The 20,853-nt window shown below is 47.1% G+C and overlaps 1 protein-coding gene across 4 annotated transcripts in view; it reads left to right on the top strand.

Moving 5' to 3' along the window:
• HIVEP3 (HIVEP zinc finger 3) overlaps window positions 1-20,853 on the top strand; it is a 362,964-nt gene that overhangs the window by 195,330 nt on the left and 146,781 nt on the right. For 3 of the 4 annotated variants that reach the window (XM_067530818.1, XM_067530814.1, XM_067530815.1), the window contains exon 4: window positions 13,577-13,684. The exons of the other annotated variant lie outside the window; for it this stretch is intronic. The gene's annotated coding sequence lies outside the window, so the exon portion shown is untranslated. The remainder of the gene's footprint in view (window positions 1-13,576; window positions 13,685-20,853) is intronic. 4 annotated transcript variants of the gene reach the window in all.

Genomic DNA, 20,853 nt, shown 5'->3' with positions numbered 1-20,853 from the left:
CCCTTGAACACGGAGCAATCCAACGTCATGGCAAAATGCACATTTTATAAAAGAGTTAAGTTTCCATCCATATGATGATGGTATTGGAGCTGCTGTATAATAATTTTTGGATTCTGTATGTTGACCCGGTTATTGGGACATTTATTGTATTAATATGTTGGTTTAGTTGTAAGGAAAACAAGCAGGAAAGATAGGAAAATGGCTCAACATAAGCCACCTCCCCTATCCCCCCCCAGGAAACACTTGAGGGTTGTTAAGAGAAAATGGCCAAACAAATATCTTAGAATCATAGAATCATAGAATCATAGAATATTAGAGTTGGAAGGGACCTCAGGAGGTCATCTAGTCCAACCCCCTGCTCAAAGCAGGACTAAACTCTGCTATATCATCCCAACCAGGGCTTTGTCAAGCCGCAGCTTAAAAACCTCCCTAGGTAACCCATTCCAGTGCTTCACCACCCTCCTAGTAAAAAAACTTTTTCCTAATGTCCAACCTAGACCTCCCTCCCTGCAACTTGAGACCGTTGCTCCTTGTTCTGTCATCTGCCACCACCGAGAACAGCCTAGCCCCATCCTCCCTAGAACCCCCTTTCAGGTAGTTAAAGGCCGCTATCAAATCCCCCCTCACTCTTCTCTTTTGCAGACTAAACAAGCCCAGTTCCCTCAGCCTCTCCTCATAAGTCCTGTGCTCCAGCCCCCTAATCATTTTTGTTGCCCTCCACTGGACTCTCTCCAACTTGTCCACATCCTTTTTGTATTGGGGGGCCCAAAACTGGACACAATATTCTAAATGCGGCCTCACCAATGCCGAATAGAGGGGAATAATCACTTCCCGTGACCTGCTAGCAATGCCCCTCCTAATGCAGCCCAATATGCCATTGGCCTTCTTGCCAACCAGGGCACACTGCTGACTCATATCCAGCTTTTTATCCACTGTTACCCCCAGGTCCTTTTCTGCAGAGCTGCTGCCCAGCTCGTCGGTCCCCAGTCTATAGCTGTGCATGGGATTCTTCCTTCCTAAGTGGAGGACTCTGCACTTTTCTTTGTTGAACCTCATTAGATTTCTTTTGGCCCAATCCTCCAGTTTGTTTAGGTCACTCTGTATCCTATCCCTACCTTGCAGGGTATCTACCACTCCCCCCAGCTTAGTGTCGTCCACAAACTTGCTGAGGGTGCAATCTACCCCATCCTCCAGATCATTAATAAAGATGTTGAACAAAACCGGCCCCAGGACCGACCCCTGGGGAACTCCGCTTGTGACCGGTTGCCAGCTAGACATGGAGCCATTGATCACTACTCGTTGAGCCCTATGCTCTAGCCAGTTCACTATCCATTTTATAGTCCATTCATCCAACCCATACTTCTTTAACTTGCTGATAAGAATACTGTGAGAAACCGTATCAAAAGCTTTGCTAAAGTCAAGGTATATCACATCCACCGCCTTCCCCACATCCACAGAGCCAGTCACCTCATCATAGAAAGCAATCAGGTTGGTCAGGCATGACTTTCCCTTGGTGAATCTGTGTTGACTGTTCCTGATCACCTTCCTCTCTTCCAAGTGCCTTAAAATGGATTCCTTAAGGACCTGCTCCATGATCTTTCCAGGGATTGAGGTGAGGCTGACCGGTCTGTAGTTCCCCGGATCCTCTTTCCTCCCTTTTTTGAAGATGGGCACTATATTTGCTTTTTTCCAGTCCTCAGGGACCTCCCCCTGTTGCCACGAGCTTTCAAAGATAATAGCCAATGGCTCTGAAATCACCTCAGCCAACTCCCTCAGCACCCTCGGGTGCATTGCATCCGGCCCCATGGACTTGTGAATGTCCAATCCTTCTAAATAGTCTTGAACCTGTTCCTTCAGCACTGCGGGATGTTTGCCTCCTTCCCATTCTGTGCCACCCAGTACAGCAGTCTGGGAGCTGATCTTGTCTGTGAAGACAGAGGCAAAAAAGGCATTGAGTACCTCAGCTTTCTCCACATCCTCCGTCACTAGGTCGCCTCCCTCTTTCTTTAAGGGGCCTACACTTTCCCGAATCTTCCTCTTGTTGGCAACATGCCTGTAGAAACCCTTTTTGTTCCCCTTCACGTCCCTTGCTAGCTGCAACTCCAATTGTGCTTTGGCCTTCCTCATTTCATTCCTGCACGTTCGAGCAGTGTTTATATAATCCTCCCTAGTCATCTGACCAAGCTTCCACTTCTTGTAAGCTTCTTTTTTGCGTTTAAGTTCGCCAAAGACTTCTTTGTTAAGCCAAGCTGGACGCCTACCATATTTGCTATTCTTTCTGCACATCGGGATGGTTTGCTCTTGTGCCCTCAATAAGGTCTCCTTAAAATACAGCCAGCTCTCTTGGGTTCCTTTCCCCCTCATATTAGCCTCCCAGGGAATCCTGCCCATCAGTTCCCTGAGGGAATCAAAGTCCGCTTTTCTGAAGTCCATGGTCCGTATCCTGCTGTTCCCCTTTCTTCCTTTCATCAGGATCCTGAACTCGACCATCTCATGGTCACTGCTGCCTAGGTTGCCACCCACTTCTACTTCCCCTACCAAATCTTCCCTGTTTGTGAGCAGCAGGTCAAGAGAAGCACGGCCCCTAGTTGGTTGCTCCAGCACTTGCACCAGGAAATTGTCAGCGACACTCTCCAAAAACTTCCTGGATTGTTTGTGCTCTGCTGTATTGCTCTTCCAGCAGATGTCAGGGTGATTGAAGTCTCCCATGAGAATCAGGCCCTGTGAACTGGAAACTTTCCCCAGTTGAGTAAAGAAAGCCTCATCTACCTCATCCTCCTGGTCTGGTGGTCTGTAACAGACACCCACCACGACATCACGCTTATTGTTCTTGCTTCTAAGCTTAACCCAGAGACACTCAACTGACTTATCTCCAGTTTCATCCTGGAGCTCAGAGCAGTCATAGTGCTCTCTTACATACAGTGCAACTCCTCCCCCCTTCGCCCCTGCCTGTCCTTCCTGAACAGTTTATACCCATCCATGACAGCGCTCCAATCGTGAGAGTTATTCCACCAAGTCTCAGTTATTCCAATCATGTCGTAGTTTCTTGACTGTGCCAGGACTTCCAGTTCCTCTTGCTTGTTTCCCAGGCTTCTTGCATTTGTGTACAGGCACTTGAGATAAGTAGCCGACTGGCCTACTTTCACAGTATGAATCGGGAGGCCTCCCCTGTTGCCCCCTCCTCCTTCTGCTTCCTTGCGGTGTCCCTCTTCCCCACTAACCTTCGGGCTTAGGTCCCCGTCCCCCGTCAAAACTAGTTTAAAGCCCTCCTCACTAGGTTAGCCAGCCTGTCTGCGAAGATACTCTTCCCTGTCTTCGTTAGATGATTCCCGTCTCTTCCTAGTAATCCTTCTTCCTGAAACAACATCCCATGATCGAAGAATCCAAAGCCCTCTCTTCGACACCACCTGCGTAACCACGCATTTACTTCCACAATGCGACGGTCCCTACCTGGGCCTTTTCCCTGAACAGGGAGGATGGATGAGAACACCACTTGCGCTTCAAACTCCTTTATCTCTTTTCCCAGAGCCACATAGTCTGCAGTTATCCGCTCAAGATCATTCTTGGCAGTGTCATTGGTGCCCACGTGGAGAAGCAGGAAGGGGTAGCGGTCTGAGGACTTGATAAGTTTTGGCAGTCTCTCCGTCACATCCCGAATCCTAGCTCCAGGCAAGCAGCACACTTCTCTAGTTTCCCGGTCCGGACGGCAGATGGATGACTCCGTCCCCCTTAGGAGGGAGTCCCCGACCACCATCACCCTTCTCTTCCTCTTGGGAATGGTGGTCGTGGAACCCCCATCCCTAGGAGAAATCATCCCTTGCCTTCTGATCAAATGGGTCTCCTTCTGATCCATTCCCTCTGAAGGGTCCTCCAAATCGTTCTCTGCCATAGTACTTGTGCAGAGAGGATGAAAACGATTCCTTACTTCTATCTGCATGGTTGGCACATGGGTTCTCTTTCTTCGGGAGGTCACATGCTGCCAATTTCCTTCCCCGTTCTTCATTTTCGCCTGCCCGGCCTTCTCTGAATCTTGCTTACGCTCTGCCTGTGCCTGATGGAGAAAGACATTGTTTTCTGTAATGCACCGCAGGGTTGACATTTGGGCCTCTAGTCCTTTAACCTTCTCTTCCAATAAGGCAACCAGCCTGCACTTGGTACAGATGAAGTCATCTCTGTCCTGTGGGAGAAAGACAAACATAGCACACCCAGTGCAGGTGACAACAACAGATCGCTCCATCTCCATATCTCTGCTCTGAGAGCCTCCTCAGCAATGCCTGAAAGGCAAACACCTGCAGTGGGCTCTCTCCCCAGGCGAACTCCCAGGCAAACTCCCTCCTTCTCCTTCTGTTAGCCGCCCCTCTGTTCGCTGCTTCGCAGCTGGCTGCCTTTTATAAGGCTGGGGCAGTTGCCCCCCCCTGCTCTTACCCCTCAAAGCCCCGCCCCCGCAATTAGCCCCACCTGGATCCAATCAATCACTCAAACAGACAAACCCCCAACTGCCAAAATGGTGCCTGTAACTGCACCAGTCACAAGCACCCACCCACAGTCAGCTGTACTTGCACCAGTCACACACCTGGTCTCCCAGGTACTCCCCACACAGCTGCACTCACCTGAGACAGCTCCCAGGCAAACTCCCTCCTTCTCCTTCTGTTAGCCGCCCCTCTGTTCTTTAAAGAATCTAACTCCCAATTCCAGCCAACTTACAGAACTGGGTTTGACAAGCAGGGCAAAGGCCCAGGAACTAGCAGATCAAAAGGACGACAACAGTTTAAAAGGACTCTCCCTCAAGAGGGAGATAGCTGTTCAGGTAGTTGTTTGGAGGAACCAAACTAAGATGCAGGATTTGTCTGAAGAAGCTAGGCCTGTCTCGGTGTGCTTCACAGGATAGTAGGGTTTAGGCAAAATAGACGTGGTTGTAGAAAGTTGTTTTAAAATCCTTTCTTTGCTTTGTTCCCATGGTTAAAATCGACAGTACCTTTAGTTGTAAGAATGCTGTCTGGTTGCTATACACACCACTGGTCACAGATTCCTGTAGGAAGAACCTAAGTTGCTGAACCATATCGGGCCAGCTGGGTAAGCATGGTTGCTACTGAGGACCTGGTCTAAGAGTGGGACAGTCACTTGATTCCACCCCAGGATCCTCAAGGCCTGACACCTGATGGGATGCACTCACAGAGAAGACCAGATGGGGAATAGATGTTCAGCTAGCCTTGTGACCATGACTCACATCACAGCTGGCAAAATGCCTCTCAGTCAGCAGCACCATCAACTTAGATTTCATACCTGCCAGTAGTTCTTGTCATAGTAAAATGCAACTAGCTCTGGATGGTGACATTTTTCACCACAATACAATACTTCTTTCCACTGGTTATTCCACTACAAAAAAAATATAGTTTGCTATAATTTCTACTCTCAACACGTTGTCTGACAAATGTCAGTTCAGAAGAAAAATCATTTTAATTATTTTTCAAGACAAAAGGTTTCAGATTTAACATTGAGCAGATGCTATGTCCAAAAATTAGCATAATGGTTCCTCCTGCCTGTTACTTAGCAGGACATAAGCATCTTTTCCGTAAATGCTGGAATAGTAATGATACTTTGAAGGGACAATTTTTTTTTCCATCGGAGAGTTTCCTGAACACTTTCAAAATAGTGAATAAGTATCACAACACCCCCAGAAGATCGGTAACATCATCCCCATTTTACAGATGAAGAGACTGAGGTACAGAGTGAAGACATGAAGTCATCCAGGAAGCCAACATCAGAACTGAGACTAAAACCCAGGAGCGCTTGGGTAACATTTTCAAAAGCAGCTCAGGGACTTAAGTCAGTGGGAGTTAGGTGTCTAAATACCTTTGAAAACCTGGCCCGTAGCCTCCTAGAGACACATTTATAAAGGTATTTAGGCACTTAAAGATATAAATAGAGAGTGGGATTTTCAAAAGCACCTGAGTGCCTAACTCCCATTGATTTCATTGATTGTTTGAAAAGTCCCGCTAGGTGCCTCTCTGCATCTCTAGGCACCTAAATTCCATGAAAACTCCGGGCCCTAAGTTGCTCACAAGGTTTTGGAAATGTTGTCCCTGATTCTTAATCCCCTCCTCCAATCATCAAAGCCCCAACTTTCCAAAGCTAGAAATACAACCCAGAAGCCCTAATTCTCAGTCCCCTCTTCTAACACAGAAACTGTAACATCATAACCCATGAGAGGATCAGACAGCACTTTACAAAGTCTCCCTAAATACTCCCCAGGCAGGTAGAAATTAATAGGACTCTCTTGCAGATGGGAGGACTGGAGTATAGAGTGGGGAAGTGATGTGTCCAAAGTTGCATAGTGAGTCATTGGAAGAGTCAGGAAGAAAACCCAGGAGTACTGGTTCCCAGTTTCTGGCTCTTATTCTAGACCAAAGTTCCCAAATCTTTCATAGCATAAGCCAAACCTTGGTGCAGGGGTTTTGTCATAGACACCTCCTGTCCCATTTACAATATATAGCATACCTGGGCAACTACAGTAACTGCTTATGTAGAAAAGTAGCATCAGGAAAATACTTAATGTCCTTCTAGCTTCTGTTAATGTAATTTAGCAGCTGGAAACAAGGAGCAGAGTTAAAGGCTTGTGGCCAATCAGAACAGTACAGACCACCAGAGTATGCTTTGTGGACCACTCTTTTGGAAACTTCTGTACTAGATCAAACTTAAGAGAACTAGAGAAAACTACGGAAGGGAAAGAACAAGAGAAGTACAGGGCAATTTCCTGCGTTCTGTAAGCAGCTTCAAAAAGGCTTCCAAGACAGTGGGTAAGTTGCAAACATCCTGGGACAGGGTAAGGAAAGCAGGAATAAAGGAGGGTATGAGGAGATATTCCATGGCAACTTCGATTAACCAATCAAAATTCTTAGGGGCGGGAAAAGGGATGCCGGGGCTCAAGCAATTTTTTTTTTTTTACTTTCGTAACTGATGCAGCAAGATCAGAGGTGCCAGGGCTGTGAACTGCCAAGCCTAGACGTGCCAGACTCAGCCCTGGCATAAATTAAGCACTGCTAGACAATCTTCCTCTTGGAAGGGTAGTCCCCCGCTGCCAGTATGTTAACAAAGGCTCCCACAAAACTGTTCACCTTTAGCCTGTGTTAAACCCCATGTACCCTTGAGTTTGCAGACAGGAGGAGGAGAGTCACTGGGACATTTTCCATTTATTTTCCCATTTAAACAAAAACACTTTTTTCCAGCCAAGGAAAGAGGCAAAACTGCTGGGCAAACGTATTTGTATTAATTGCACTTCACTGAGAATGTTTATACTGTTCATCTGAAAAATATACTGACGTTATGGGCAGTGTAGCACAAAGATCAACTTACTGCAGCTTGGAGTGAGGCAGGGTGACCAGACAGCAAGTGTGAAAATTGAGGACAGAGGTGGTGATGGTGGTAAAAGGCACATATTTAAGACAAAGCCCCAAATATCGGGACTGTCCCTATAAAATCAGGACATCTGGTCACCCTAGAGTGAGATGTGTGTTTTGTGATCTGGTAAGAAAGGGTCGACTCTATGGTATCTTCTCCTGGAAAATGTTTAGAAAAGAGCTGATGCTTGGTGTAATATGGTGCATTCCAAAGGCAAACAGGGCTCTGATCTTGGAGCTCCCCCCTCATACCATATTCTATAAAGATAAGGTTCAATTGAGGCTGCACCAGGCCTTCTGGCCCAAGGTAGTTTCCCAGTTTCATTGTGACCAACATATATTCTCCCTATGTTTTCCCTGAACCACATAGTTCGGAGGAGAAGAGAAGGCGGCACTCATTAAAAACATGAGCGGGGCCCTGGCTTCTACATCAGATGTACAAGGCCTTTCTGGAGAGCGATGCAGCTCTTCGGCGCAGCAGCCGACTGGATGAAAGCTTCACTGGTCTCTGCCCAGCGCATTTTCCTTGTGAATAACTTCCTGCATCGCGTTCAGCTATGAGCAGGTGAAGGTGCCGCTTCCGGGCGCCACCACAACTCACTCAACCGAGCTCAAGCTCCATCTACAGCCTTCCTAGCAGAAGTGCCAGGGCAGGGCATCTGCAGAGCAGCTGCCAGGCTGGCGGTACATACCTTCACGTCCCACCACGCCCCTGTCCAACGGGTGCGGGAAGACGCGGGCTTCAACAGAGCTGGGCTGCAGGCAGCTCACCGGTAACTCCTACCCACCTCCAAGGTACTGCTTGTTAGTCACCTGCAGTGGGATGGACATGAGCAAGCACTCGAAGAAGAAAACAAGGTTACTTACCAGTAACTGATGTTCTTCAAGATGTGTTGCTAATGTCCATTCCACAACCCACCCCCCATCCCCACCACCGGAGTTGGCAGAAAGAAGGGACTGAAGGGGCGTAGGGCCGGCAGCGCCTAATATAACACGGCATGTGCACGGGGCTTCAGGGGGCACGGGAGCCGGCCCTACGGGGTCTGCTAAGGGGAAAAAAAGTTCTGGGTAACCGCACACAGAGGCGTGCATGCACCTATAGTGGAATGGACGTGAGCAACACATCTCGAAGAACATCAGTTACTGGAAAGTAACCTTGTCTTCCTCACGCTGCCTTAGAGTCAGTGATAGACCAAACTGATGGTTAAATCTGCTTGTATTATGTGTCTGCATGTTTCTCCAAGCATTTGTGTGAGCTGCACCACCTTCGTTCTGTGAATATGCAAATACTAAAACAGAGTTAGAATTAGAAAAGGAACTGCTCCCAGTATCTGCCCTCTGTGTCTCTGAGTCATGTCTGGCACCTCCAGTGACACAAATATGTTCTTACTCCTTTTGGCTCTGCAGGGCTGATTCCGCTATCAGGAAGCAGCATGGACTCTGTTCTGTCTCACGCACACCACAACACTCAGCTCAGTTCCAGATGCAGCCTCATTTAGTTGGTTGTTTTTTTTTTTTTTTTAAACTGGTGAGAAGCAGGATGTTCAGCTGCCAGGTGGGATTTCCAACTCTGGTGGTTGGGGAAAGCTAATCTTTAAATGGAGTTATTTTGATCTGGAACAGTCAGTGTAAGGGGAAAAATTCACTGAGGCCCATTATTCACCAAGTCACATTTTGCACTATAACTGTCCTTCCGCTTTGGCTGTTTTAGGATCTTTCTAGTTTGTGTGGCTTGACCCTAGGAAAGGCTTTGTCACTTACCCATCTTTGAAGAGACACAGGTCAAATGCATACCTAGTGTATCGGTAAATGGGTGCAACTCGCTTGAAGTCACTGCAGCTGCACCTCCTTACATCAAGTGTGAATTTAGCTGACAGAGAGGGTGTGCATGCATGTGTGTATGTGTGTAAAACTAAATATAAGGACCATCTCTATCTCACAGGCTAGCCCTTCTTTTTGCCATGAATGAGAAGAGCTGATTTGGAGCACTGAGGAATTAATCAGTGCACACGTAAAAAATGGATTTATTTTTACTGTACACTTAGCTGCTGTTCTGTCATTTCAGAAACTGCAGCATTTTGGGGACAAAATGAAGTTGTGCTGTGTCAGACTAGGGACAGGCCAGTGTCGGGTTTTGGTAGCAGGCTGCCAATTATTAATTTTCCTGAAGAGCAGTTTTCTGTTTACCGAAGAGAAAGACAGCTCCATTGATGTTCACCCAGAAAAGTATATTCTACGAGGTCACTGGTTTGCCTATCAGAGTCATTATTTCCATCATAAGGACTTCACGCAGCTTTAATACTGCCCTGACGTTGTAAAGCCTGCAGGGGGGTGAGAGTACAGGTGTGGCAATGATTTTTAAAATAGTGGGTATTTGTTTTAGGCCTAGTTTACACTAGAAAAAAGCTTGCCAGTGTAGTTATAAAGGCATAGTTATATCAGAAAACCTTCCTCATGTGGATATAGCTTATACTGGCCAAAGATTGCTTTTGCTAGTACCATATATACTGGTTCCTGAACAAAATAAGCTCTCCTGGCAAAAGCTCTTTTTTCCCTGGTATAACTCTGTCTACACAATAGGGAAATATTGTATTAAAAAAAAATCCTCCATTACTATAGTGGCAAAAGTTTTAAGTGTAGACCTGGCCTTAGATACAAAGCTATTCTTGTGGTTTGTAAAAACCCTGACTTCCCACAGCTGCCTGAATTCAAAGCTCAACATTGTGCTGCTTTGTCCTCTGAGATCATCTCAGGACTTGAATCCACATAATATATCTATCATCTTGGAAACCTGATAGAATGTGGGAGCCAGTAAAAACACCCATTGGAATCCATTGCCATCACCACATGGAACAGGAACAAGCCCATGCAGATCTCCCTTGGCTTATCATTTTGTTTCATTGCAGCCATGTCCTTTATTTAAAATGGAACGTTTCGTCTGCACCTTTAAAGATAAAGGATTAGGCTTTCAGTTCAGCTATGGGCACTAGCAGCAATGACTAAAAACCTCCGGTACCCCCCTATAATCCCAAATCCCCCCTGAACATTATTGACAAGTTCCCCTATCAGCTATTATACGAAGGCTCTCTTAATGTGTGCATATTGTACATCCATCCGACATGCCTGTTATTAATCTATAACAGAATGACGGACTCTAAAATCCCATATAGGAATGCCGGGCTCTTCTGTTGAATTGCTGTAGGCCTGCATGCTAAAAATTGGTGTTAAGATTCAGGGTATTTACTGCTGAGTCATGCTGGCATGTAGGTCCAGTTAGCTCCATCCAGAATATAAACGGTCTGAGAGTGCTTCTTTGGGGCATAGAGAACTAGGATACTAGGACAGAAGAGGTCCCAGAAGGAAACCCTGGAGACACCTGGTCTTGGAGAGGATGCTTAGAATGTTGCAGCAGGGTTACTGGTAAGCCCAAACCCCAGGAATTAGGGATGAGTTTTGACACTGTGCGCGCTCCAGGCTGTGGATACACACCAGGCTGTGTGCGCTCTGCTGTGGATATGTGCCACTGCCCATTCCCACAGTTTAGTTTGTAAGGTCAGGCACACAGGTATCCCGCAGCTTTCCATACGTGCGCTGGGTTCAGCGTCCTCAAGACTTCATGCAGCAGTTCTGTGGAAAAGCTGATTTGGTGTTGTCGTCGTATGAGAAAGCTTCCATCTGTGACGTCTGAGTGAAAATCAAATTGGAAGCCTGGCTCCTTTCTCTGAACCGTGGCTAATGTCTGACCAGGGCGTGCAAGAGAGAGTCTCATCCTTGTAACCAAAGAGGTAGTTGTGTCATTTTCATAAGGCGCAGGGTGCTCTCATTGAATGCCCAGGCCCAACCAACATAGGCTGCAATGAATGTAGCGTCAGGAACTAGCCATGTAACCAAGTGTGAGCTGTTTCAGACTTTCTGGTGCTGCTCCTAGCAGCGCTCTCCCCTCCTGGGTTCATTTCTGCACACCGTGGAGGCCAGGAGGGAAGCACGGCACTAGAGTCCCCTTATGACCTTACCATACAAGAAACTGAACTCTGTGTGTTGTGTGCTATGCAGGGGGAGGTGCAAAGTGGCTGCCAGCTGCAGAGAGCTTCTGCATGCTCCCAGCAAGGAATATGCTGTGCTGCGGTGAGCCCAGGACTGCGCATGTTCTGTGTTTCAGCTGGAGAGTGTCCTGTGAGGTGGTCAGAGGCCTGATGTAAATGAGGCCTGTAGCCCTTTCCTCCCTTTCTCCAAGGAGGGAGTGTTGCGGGCTATCCTGCAGCGTTAACACTGTGAGAAGAGACTGTCTCTAGGTCCCTGGGGCGTAGATGGCCTAACCCCCACGGCAGGAAGAAAGGGACAGTATCTTCCAACCTTTGCCTCTAAGGCCAAGTCTCCACTAAGAAAAAAAGTGCCTTAACAGGGGTCAACTAATGAACGCCCGAACCCCAGTGTAAGGCAAGGCAAGTTTCCGGTTTAACCCGTTAGCTGCTCAGGCTGGTAACAACTCTGAACCAGCGCCCGCCTCTTCAAACTACCCCTTGCCTGGTCCCCCCCCGGCTGTTTGCACGTCTTGGCTAACACGTGTTACCATGCCGCCTTTCCCCAGGGGCCACCCGCCCTGTTGTTTGTTCTTGGCTCAGATCCCCAACTGGGGGGAAGGGGGTCCTGGTTGCGCCCCACGCCCCACGCCTTGCCCCGGCCTGGAGCTGCGGGCAAGGGCGGGTCGGAAGAGCCCCTCTTCCCGAGCCTGGCCCTGGTGGTGCCCGGCTCAGCTGCTCCCTGTCCCTGCCAGCAGGCTGCGGGCTCCCCGCGGGTCACTGCCGGGCCCTCTTACCTCTGAGCCACGGGGCAGACTTGTGGTCCCGCCCTGGCCCCCCGCGCTGCTCCTTGAGTGTGCCCCATGTGCTGGGAAGCCAGAGCCAGCCTGGGGCATGACCCTGGGGCCAGGGGCTGGGCAGTGCCCAAGCCGTGCGGTGAAGAAGCCGGAGCGAGAGGGGGCGGAGGTGGTGAGGATGGAGGAATGAGGCCGGCTGAGAAGGATGGAGCGGGGGGAGATGGGGGGACACACACACACACTGAGTGATCCTGCCTGCCCTTCGCTTGCTTCTCCCAGCGCCTCCGGTTGCACAGGGCTGGGGTCTGCTGCCTGCAGCAGGCTGGGCTGAGCTGAGCTGCTGGTGCCTGCAGGGCATCTCCAGGGGGCTGCTTCTGCTCTGGGCTTGTGGCCTCCTGGTAAGTGCATTTGGCTGATGTAAGGCAAGCGCCAGAGGCTCCCAGAGCCACTCAGCAGCCCCTGGGCACGGCTGTCGTCCAATCCGTCCTGCGCCGGGAGGGGGAACAGCAAGCTCAGGTCGGAGGAGGACAGAAGGAGCTCAGCTGCAGCTAGCACTGAGCCACAGGGCCAGTCCCATCAGCTGGTAGCCGGGACGCCCACGCCGGTTGGGTGTGTTGGCTTCAGGCTTATCTACCCATCCCTCATCAGGGTGTCGGTCCCTGAGCTGAGGTGCCCCTGGGAGAGGTTCTTCTGCAGATGGCACTGGCTCCATAGTCCATTAGTTTCTAATTGGGATTAGGATTTGGCAAGTGATTCTTGCTGGGACAGACAGCCCTTAATCTGTCCTGTTCTGTTTAGATTGTTCTATTGCCCCCGGCTCCCTGCTATCTGAGCACCTTGCAGCCCAGAGGCAGGGCAGGCTCCTTAGGAGAGACTTTGACGGAGATGTAGTCTGACCTTTGCCCACTGCTGCAAATTGGCTTGGAGAACAGTCGTGGTGACAGTTTCACTTAGCCACTTTCGGATGACACTAGCCTCTGCCAAGAAGTGAGCACTTGTGAAGGAGGGAAGGGGCGTGTGTGTGTGTGAGAAAGAGAGAGATTTTTTTTTTCCTCTCAATGTCGATGGTCAAGATGTGATGGATTTTTGCAAAATTTGTTAAAGGAAGAAATGTTAGCTACAAATATGAGGCGTTTGGCCCAGGAGATGAGTGTCTCGGTAATGAACTGTTAACAAGTTGTGCAATGCATGAGAGGCAGCCAAGGGCTGAAGGATTCCCTTGTCTGTATAGAAAGCCACAGCAGCTGCTTGACAACAGGAAACAATGTGTAGTGAATGGAAAAAGTGGGTGGTGCTGACTGAACAACTTCCCTTTACATCACTGCCCATATAAGGAGCTTTAAAGTAACCTTTTCTATTACAGCCCATCAGAACATCCCCCTGGAGTCTCAGGGTTCCTGTCTCTTACAAGACACAGTCATGAGAGAGAGAACGCTGCGGTGCTGGGGGCATGAGAGCAGCGTCTGTGCAGGTAATGAAATCCTGATTGCTTCATACTAGGCAATGAATATTCAGGGAGGGTTTCTTTCCCTTTTATCAGCTGTGGTCAGGTCAGAGAGGGGTGGGTGGGGGAAGCACAACAGATTGGGCAGGAGTGAATTGAGGGCAGTTGTAACACTCAGGCAGGTCTCCCTGATGAGGTCACTGTAAATGAGTAACCAGGAATTACTGGATGCTGGACTACTGTATACTGTAAACATGAAGGGCTTGTTTCTCTTGATTCTTCGCCAGGCAGCCCAAGCGCCAGTGCTGGCAAATAAACAAACTGCAGTTTGAATGTTAATTGAAGTGCATCTATAACTGATGTTCTCGAGGAGTCCTGACCGGGACTGTCACTGGTGGCACTGGGTAGCACTGTCAGCTTGGGAGCGATAAATCTGGCATGGCTTTTTTTTTTTTTTTTGAAGGGGGAGAGAGTTTGTTAGTAGAAGGACACAAGTGGGAAATAATGGGGGTGCTGTTATGCAATGTCTAATTACAGGATGCCACTACATTAGCGAGGTTCTGCCGTGAGGCTTTGTATCAGACTGACTTTCCAAATCCTGAGCCAGAAAACATCTGAAAGGGGGGTGCAATGAGAGAGAGTGGCAAAAGTTGCTAGAATAGTGGAGTAAGGGCTTTGAGAGGGCTAACCTGTTGGGCATTTTATCCTTTTAAATGTTTCCTTGCAGATTAACACCTGCACATCAGCATTAAATGAGGCGATTTTAAGAATGCATTAAGTTTGTGTAAATGAGGTCTAATGATTTAAGCTCCCTCATGCTTCTCAATGGAAATGAATAATGCCTGTGATGCAGCCAGAGGTGTGTTCTGAAATGGGGACATGCACTGAATTGCTGCATGCAAATGTGTGGATATTTATTCCAGATAAGGTGTTAATGGAAGGGATATATATATATATATATATATATATATATATATATATATATATATATGTATTTTCATATTCTGTAGCCTTTGAGAATTGGAACTAATTGGGCAGCTGCCACAAAACTGCTTCGGCCGTGTTAAACTGCCAAGTGAAAATGGTTAGGGCAATTGACATGGTGACTTGCAATGTGAGCAACAGAATCCGAACTCTGCTGTACTGCTGATAGGTAGCCCATGGCTTCTGAGCACTTACTGCATGTCTATTTGAATATTACCATTGTCAGTAGGCAAGGACACTTTTAGCCTTTATCATCTGGAAAGCTGGTGTCTGGACTCCCGAACATCCTCTCCTTTATGGCTCTTGTCTCTTTTGTTCTGACTGGTATTAGGACATTTCAGGGATCCCCTAGAGCATGTGGCAGAAGAAACCTATTAATGCTCCTTGGCAACTGTCATTGTCTGCTGTGTTTACACAACCTCAGTACCGTAGAAACATTACATTCTGTTTCCCATAGAATAATATTCACCGCGTGGTCAGCATCCAGCTCTCTGAAAGGAGTAAAACTGAAGCAGGTCTTTATTACTCTGCTAGGATCTGCAGGCAGAAGGGCCTGTTGGGATGCTGAGGTTCTGTTTATTCTGTTCTTCCTTTCCACCCATTCCACTTGCTGAGTACTTTCCATCTTTATCCTATTAATCTGGGACTGTTGGAATGATGGATTTCTCACTTGGGCTCCCTCACCTTGGCTCTATTCTTCTGCTGAGACTACCTCGTAAGAGGACAGTTGTAACCAGCATTTCCACCGCTGCACAAATTGAGTTCACCAGCCGGTCTTTTCCCAAGCCTGCTCTTGGCAGACAACCAGGGGCTCGGTCAATATAATCACTGCAGTAATCAGGAGATTTGTATCCAACCTTGCTCTAATTACAGCCCTGTGCAAGATTAGCCTTTAAACATGAGTCGAAGAAAGTCTGGTGTATCAGGGAGGGCGCATGTTAAAGGAACTAAGGGTTATTTGGCCAGCCGCAAACCATTGGTGAAAGTAAACGTGCAGTAAACCTTCACTCCCCATCACATCGTAGCATTTCAGATGGCAGCCAAGACAAAAACTCCAGGCCAGGCACAGTTACTATAGTATTGGCTTTCTTTCCCAGGTGCTTGAATTTAGCCATGTCCTCAACATGCTGGTCTATTTCTGTATGCAGAATGCTTTCCGTAGTCACCAGGTGAGCATGACTGTCTTGTGCAACAGGGCAAGGGAATGTGCAAGGCTGAGACTGTTCCCAGTGAGGCACAGCGGATTGAGCAGAGGAGTCTTTTGAGTACGTAGAGCCACCGACGTCTGATGGAAAAATTCTGAGAAGCATTTTTCCCTAGCAGGCTCAGTAGTAACCAATCAAAGGTTGCCTAAATGTTTCCTTTCTAACCCCCTGCTTTCAGTTGCACAAAACTTTCTGAATTTGGGGCACTGTTCTTTTGGAGAGTTTGAGAAGAAACCATTCAGCAACTCTTGACCGGGGGTGACTGGAAGGAAAACATTAGCAAGACTCATAGCCCAAAAACCTATGTACTCTGTACAGAGAGGGCTTCTTTGTCTGTGGCCTTGCAGCTTGTGTAATCACTGACACCTTGGTAAAGTCAAGTGTAAAATGCCACTGCTGGTGTGAAAGAGCGGGGAATCTGATAGCATTTTACATCCACATTGCACACGTGTAAATAATGACAAAGTGCAAAGTGGAAGAATCAGGCCTGGAGTTTTCAAAGGCACAAGTGCACCAGTCGATGTGGCAAACTCTAATTTCAGCTCATACAAACTCATGGCAAACTTTATTCTTACGGCGTATAAAGTTTTCAATGCAGACGAGATTTCAGTTTCAGCGAATCCATGCCTTCCAGGACCCAGCCCCTCTCTCCCACCATCACCAAGTTCATCTGGCCTTTCCTCTGCTCCTCCTGTGAACTTTAGAAGGTCTGCAAAAGAACCCCCTGGATCCAGGTTTTTGCAGCATTGTTGCACCAGGGAGCATTAGAGTGCAGATTTTTTGGGTGCACAGGAGTTGGTCTTTATGCAGGTATTGGAATTTTGGAAATTGGACCAAAAATTGGCTGGATCCAGTGGGATCCAGATGTTGGATTTGGGTCTTTGCAATACTGTTGCTTCAAGGTCCTGGGTGTGTTTGGTGTGCTTAGGAACAGCTGTTATCCTCTAAATGGACCAGGTTGTAAAGGAAGACTGACACACTTTGCCAGTGGGTTACACAGCTATTTATGAGACAGCAGGTATCCGGATTCCCAAGATCTGTCCCTGACCCTGGGAGCAGAATGGGGTCAGGTGCATAAGTTGGTAGATTCATTCTAAAAGGCAGTGTGGTAAAAGAGTCGGGTTTGTCATAGAGGAAGCATAGGTTCTGTTTCAGCGCTGCCTTAGGTGACCTCATCTGTAAAGTGCATGAATGATAGTTGCCTCATGAGATAGGGGAGAAAGGGCTTAGTTATGAATATGGGTTGTGAAATGTACAGAGCTATCAAGAGCATACAGGGAATGAATTGAACTAGGACTCGTCATCTCCTGCCTTGTAGCTGAGTGCCCCTTCCCCTAGGCTAGAGGTATTGTGCAGGAAAAGGTGTCTTAGAGAGAGAGACAATCTCAAAACTTTTCTTTACCAGATATGTGGACAGGCCTGACAGAACTGCCAGATGTGTGGGTGTCACGCATGTTATATGTATGACACTTGGTGGGTCTGCCGTAGCGCCTGCTTTCGTATTTTGCTGTCCCACTCTTTATTAATAGGGACATCTCCATTCCTTATGAATTTCTGTGTTTCTTTAGTTAACCCCCGTGATCCCACCCCCCACACATGAAATTCCACCCTGCCAGTGACATCCCATCTGGGAGCTGGGGAAATGATTCAGACGTTACAAACCGTATCCCAGCATCAGCTAGGGAATGAGCAGCATGAACGGATGAACTCTCAAGAAACAGAGGTCTTTCCATGCCAGTGCCCCTCACTATACGGAAGCCAAGGGAAACAAATAACTGACCTGAGGCTGGAGCAGCCGCATTGTTGCTAGGTGGAATGTGTTTCAGAGATTTCCGTGAGGTGTCGCTGACTCTTTAAATAGATGCCCACAGGTTTCATTTGCTTCCTCCTGCCCATTATTCTATTTTCTGGATTTGTTTCCTTTTGAGGAAATCTTGTAACATTCATTACAAAAAACCCAGCAAAGGCAAAGATGAGACAAAAATGTGAAGATTCAAGAATAAAAATGAAGAAACGTTTTCATAAAGTGCAGCTGTTGGGGAGAAAGAACGAACTACTGGTGCCTCATGAAAGCAAAGCAATCTCCAGTGTCTCTCTTCTTTTCAGTGAGAAGAGCTTTGCTAAACGAACTCTCAGGAACTGGATGGTGAGCCCACGCCAGCATCAGCCTTGCTGCAGGAGGATTATATATTCAATGTAAGGCCAGATTCTCTGCTGGTGCAAATCTGCAGAGCTCCATTGAAGTCCCTAGAGCTCTGCCTATTTACACCACCTGTGGCTCTGGCCCTTAACCTTTAAAACAGAAAAGAACAATTTTAGGGCTGTTAAGATTTTCGGTACACTGGAGGGTGAAGAGGTGAATCCTACAGATGAAGGAGAAGTAATAGCCATTCTACACTGGGCTAAGCACTATATCGGACTCTGGATTGAATTCTCCTTCTTAGAAGGGTTGTTCAGAGCACTTACTCTTTGGGTGAGAGGAAAAGAGTGGGCAAAGTCTTTTGATCAAGTCTGAGCTTGAAACTTGGCTTCCTAACTTGAGTAATGATCTGAACTGAGATATTTTTTTGGCGGAGAGGAAATTGGGGTTGCTAGGGGGAGGAGAAATACTTTGTTTATATTTGAGCTGTAGTACAGTATGTAATGGGGTTTGTACATTTAAAAAAAATCAGGTTTTGTTTGTTTGAAAATAGATGATGGCTCCTTTTTTTTTTTAGAATTAGAGTTAGAGAAACTGAATAAAATAGTGCAATGCAAGGTCAGATTAGAACCGTAAATGAAAATGGGATTGCATATATCTACAGAAGAAGGCAGAGCTTTCCTAGCACTGAATGGAAGTCACGATGTGTGTTAAATTACCTCCCACAAACATGACCGTAGTACTCATGTATTTCTTTTGTTACCTTCCTAGAGTAACAGCAACAAAACCCTATGATAAAACTACCTTTCCCCAGCCAAGCACCAGTAGATCTGGGTCAGTACAGGTACTTTAAAGTGTGCAAAATGGTCTTGTGGTTCAAGGACAGGATTAGAAATCAGGAGACTTGGGTTTTGTTTCCAGCTCATAGATTCCAAGGCCAGAAGGGACCATTCTGAAAATCTAGTCTGACCTCCTGTATAATGCAGACTAGAGCATTTCATTCAGGAATTCCTGCATCCAGCCCGTACGTTATGGTTGAGCTAGGGAGTATATGTTATAGATGAACAGTGTGAACTGGGGGGAAGTCATTTCACTACTCCATGGCCTTGTCTACAAGGGACATTGACCAGAATAGCTATTCTAGAATAGTTGCCTGTGTGGACACTCTATTCTGGAATAAAGATTACTCTTCCAGAATAACATGTCCACTTTGGGAGCTATTCTGGAAATAGTTCATTCCACAATTGCTCTTCCGGTCAGTTTCCCGGTGTAGACAAGGCCTATGTCTCAGTTTCCATGTCTGTAAGATGGAAATAATAACACTTCCCTACCTCTCACGGGTGTTGCCAGGATCCATTCACAATTATTTGTAAAGCACTCTGAAATCCCAGGGTAAAGAATGCTAGATACATGCAAAGTAATATTATTTTAAGTATTGTGCGTTGCAGTCAGCAGCTGTAGCTAACTGCTGAAAACATAACATGGAAAAGATCATCAGCTTCCTTTGCTTATCAAGGGCCAGGCAGCAGCTGGCACTTCCACACGTGCAGAGGGCTAAGGAAATGTCATGAGACATCTTCCCCCAACACTCTCCAGGCAGACATCGGTCACAGTTGCAGTTCATGAGCTCTCCTGAATTCAGGAAATGCTCCCTTTTAACTCCTACTGAGATGCAAACTGTCCCAGAGGCTGCAGAATGGCCTGGCTCCTTCTCCCTAACTGCTAGCTGGGAGGATGCGCAGATATTTTGGCTCATAGAAGTGCAGCGCCTTCCAGAGCTGCCCACGTGCAGATCTGTACTTCAGGGCACAACCTCACCACTAAAATATGACAGTATTCCACAGGAACGATCCTGGGCCCAGCAATGTTACTGCTGTGTTTTGCACCATTACTGCAATAATACTTTTTTATGCATGTTTATTAAAACTAAATCCTGATTGCTCTCCTACACCAGTTTTAAATTGTGCTGTTTATCATCAGATATAGTGCACCATGAGATCATGTTTGCCAAATCAAGGAATCCAAAGTCAGTGCTGCTTTTTTTTTTTTTTTGCCTGAGAAAAGTCTGCAGCATTGGATTTGTTATGCAGGTCTTAGCTCTTTAAAGAAGTTGAGGAAAATTCCCAGATGAGGTGCTGCTTACCATACTGTCTTCATGGAATATGATTTATTTTTTATTCTGCCCATAATACTTTGCCGGCATACATGGTCTGTTGCCTGAATGTTTTGATCTATCGTTCACCTGTGGGTCTTCGCTACAAAGACAGACAATATTTTGCGATCATGTTTGCATGAATCAATACCCAAAGTTATTCAAGGGGAGAGATGATATGCAAAAATATATACACAAGGTTTTTGATCGTTCCAAGGAAACAGAGTGAAGGCAAGCAAATATGTGAATATAAACATCAGAAAAGCCCACGTTTTTTGTACTCCGCTTCAGATAATATGGCCCTCCGAGGTCATTTCCAGTTGGTTTCCAGCCCATTTCCCATTGGAAAGCTGCTGGCTGTAGGTGTGTGGCTCATGGGAAGCATCAAAAATCACCACTTTATTATTCAGTTTGAACCCAATTCTGCCGCACTGACTTACGTGTGCTATGTTCACAGCACGCACACACTTCTGCTGGAAGGGGGCAACAGAGCACGACTTTATTTCTTAGCATTCAGAATGATCACACACCAAAAGCCAAAACCAGGGAGAAAACAGGCTGCTCTCTAGAGCAATGAAGCACATCTCACCCTACCTTGCGTTAAGCTGACTCTGTCCAGAGCAGCTGTCTGCTGACTGACTCATATGTCTTCCCCAGCGCGCTCTAGCTGGCAGGCTGGACCAGGAAATCCTTCGCGTTGAAATTAACAGCTTGT

This window comes from Emydura macquarii, unplaced genomic scaffold (genome assembly GCF_026122565.2).
Source record: "Emydura macquarii macquarii isolate MOO-44397 ecotype Brisbane River unplaced genomic scaffold, CSIRO-AGI_Emac_v2 contig_3113, whole genome shotgun sequence".
Taxonomy (NCBI): domain Eukaryota; kingdom Metazoa; phylum Chordata; order Testudines; family Chelidae; genus Emydura; species Emydura macquarii.
Note: the sequence above shows the minus strand (reverse complement) of the source record. Positions and strands in the feature narration are given on the sequence as shown.